The sequence below is a fragment of the Myotis davidii genome, unplaced genomic scaffold (assembly GCF_000327345.1).
Source record: "Myotis davidii unplaced genomic scaffold, ASM32734v1 scaffold1187, whole genome shotgun sequence".
Lineage (NCBI taxonomy): Eukaryota > Metazoa > Chordata > Mammalia > Chiroptera > Vespertilionidae > Myotis > Myotis davidii.
The window spans coordinates 1610508-1613254 of record NW_006299714.1 but is presented as its reverse complement, the minus strand read 5'-3'; the positions used below and the strand labels follow the sequence as shown (position 1 = coordinate 1613254).

The window sequence follows — 2747 nt, the reverse complement described above, 5'->3', positions numbered from 1 at the left end:
ATGGTACATAGATAATTATTATTCACAAAGCAACATAACCAGGAACAGCTCCATATCCTATATCTACAATGGCAACCAGTGTTCAGCCATGGTTGAAATAACATTTTTACAAGCGTTTGGGCTTCCATAATTAGAGATAGTGCCCTGCCTTCCATTGAACAGCTGAGTAGCAAAAACTGATGAGTAGTATAGACATACCTCAATTTATTGTGCCTTGCTTTATTGCATTTCACAGATACTGTGTATTTTACAAATTGAAGGCAAGATATTCCACCAGCAAAAAGATTAAGACTCGCTGTATTATTGGTCTGTAACCCAACCTGCAATACCTCTGAAGTATGGCTGCATCCACCAAGTAACTAGGAACAGCAGAGCAAAGGGAAGATAGGCAAAAGAGTAGAGAATGAGACACATTAATGCCTCATTAGGCCTAATTCACTCTGAATTTATTAGTTCATTCATTCATTCAATAAGTATTTGTTAAGTACTATGCCAGACATTGAAAATGTAATAGTAAGCAAGACTCATTGATAGAACATTGAGTGTCATAATCTAGTGTGTTAATTGCTATTATTAATGCTAAGGGAGTCTATAGGATGGGCAGCTATTGGAGATTTGAGAGATCAGATCAGGAGGGCCTTTCAGGAGGAAATAATTTGGGGTAAATCACTTTTTGGGACCTCTGTTCATCTTTAAAATGGGAGCAATAATACTGTCTCATAAAATACGTTTACTGTCTCAATTTTTTTTACTGTTTCATAAATTTTAGACAAAGAAATAGTATGTGTGAGAGGCTGCAGGCAAGAGACATCATTGTTTGGGCTTACTGGACATTTATTATATACATAAAAAGGACATAGTATATATTATATACATAGTATACGTATACATATATAATGTGCATATATTGCATATGTATGTGTATATATGGTATATATAGAATGCATATGTGGTATACATATAGTATGTATATAAAAGATAAATGGCAGGAGATGCGATGGAGACATAAACCACATTCTGATCATGAAGAGTTTTATAGGCCAAGTGTAAAGAGTTTGGATTTTTACCCCAAGAGACACTGAAGGATATTAAATAGTGGAGTAACATGATCACACACAACATACCCCCATCCACCACCACTGACACACACACCATGCTCATATCCGTAATTTATAAATAATCATGTCATAATACAGCTAGGGTTTACAGATGATATAATTCAAGCCTTTTATTTTAATGTTGAGGAGATTGAGTCCAAAGGGGTAATATGACTTAATCAGGATAATAAAAGTAGTTACTATATCTTTTGACCAACTAAATACTGCTTTCCTTAACACTGTTTCCACTTAAGTACTTTGTAATCAGCTGTGCCAGAACACTCTCAGGTTGAGAGTACCCCCAACTGAGCTGTTTCCCCTCTATAAGTCTGTAGGAACCTATAGAATAGTCTGGTATTGATAAATTGCCTCTAAAAGCCAGAGTGAAATTTCACAAAGTATATTACAGTGAATCCTGGGGAATCCACTGGTTTAAGCTTTAAAGGGCTCAGTATCATCTCCATAAGGGTGTGGCTCTGGGGCAGAATTTCACTGCATGACCACCCTCCAACCCCCACCAACATTCTTATGTAGATAAAATTAAGTACAAAATAAATTTAAAGGGGGGGGGGTGAAGGAGGAGGGAAATGTCCAAAAGGAGCGCCCTGCAGATTTCAGGAGAAAAGTCCTATCGGGGGATGGGTTTGCCTTAGTGTTGATCCTGATGGTTTTAGGGCTTCATTGTGTGTTTTTGCTGGCTCCTGAAGACAAATATGCCTTGCTACTCTTAGATGCCTTCCTCAGTCACTATCAGACTGTAAATTTGATGCATCCGGTTCTCTCACAAACAGACTGTCTGAGGGCTGTCATCTTGATTTTCCATATGCTAAGCACAACATTGTATAGATACTCCTTGACTTAAATGGGGTTAGAGCCTTATAAACCAATCATGGGTTGGAAATATCATAAGTTGAAAATGCAATTAATACACCAATGGAACATCATAGTATAGCATAGCCTACCTTAACCATGCTAAGAACACTTACATTAGCCCATAGTTGAGCAAAATCATCTAACACTATCAGCTGTTTATTCTCATAATCTCATGGCTAACTAGGAGCTGAGGCTCACTGCAGCTGCCCAGCATCATGATATGGTATCTTAACATACAATTCTAGATAAAAATTAAAAATTTGAAGTACGTTATCTACTGAATGTATATTGCTTTTGCACTATCATAAAATTGAAAAATCGTTAAATCAAACCATTGTAAGTCAGGGACTGTCTGTGGCATTGAAACATATCTGTACTAGAAATATTTTTAAAGAAGTCCAATTTAATATATGTTTTTATTTCTGGACTTTTCCATTTATAATATCATATTTTTTAAAAATAGTGAATTTATATGAAAAGTGGCCATGAAAATGCATCCTCTGAAGAATTGCTATTGAAGATATTTCCCATGATTTGTTTTTATGATATTTATTCTTATGACTAAATTCTCCAAAAATTGATGTCAAAAAAGAAAATTCATCTCTTCTGAAGATCAGGTATTTTTCCCTTTTATTAGAATGAGAGGTATATCTACCTTTGTTTTTTTCACCCCACCCCTTCCTTCCTTCCTTCCTTCCTTCCTTCCTTCCTTCCTTCCTTCCTCCCTTCCTCCCTTCCTCCCTTCCTCCCTTCCTCCCTTCCTCCCTTCCTCCCATC

General features: G+C 36.4%; 1 long non-coding RNA gene across 2 annotated transcripts in view; it reads left to right on the top strand.

The window, feature by feature from the left end:
• Positions 1-2747, top strand: part of LOC102753186 — a 302451-nt gene that overhangs the window by 78453 nt on the left and 221251 nt on the right. The window lies entirely within an intron of this gene.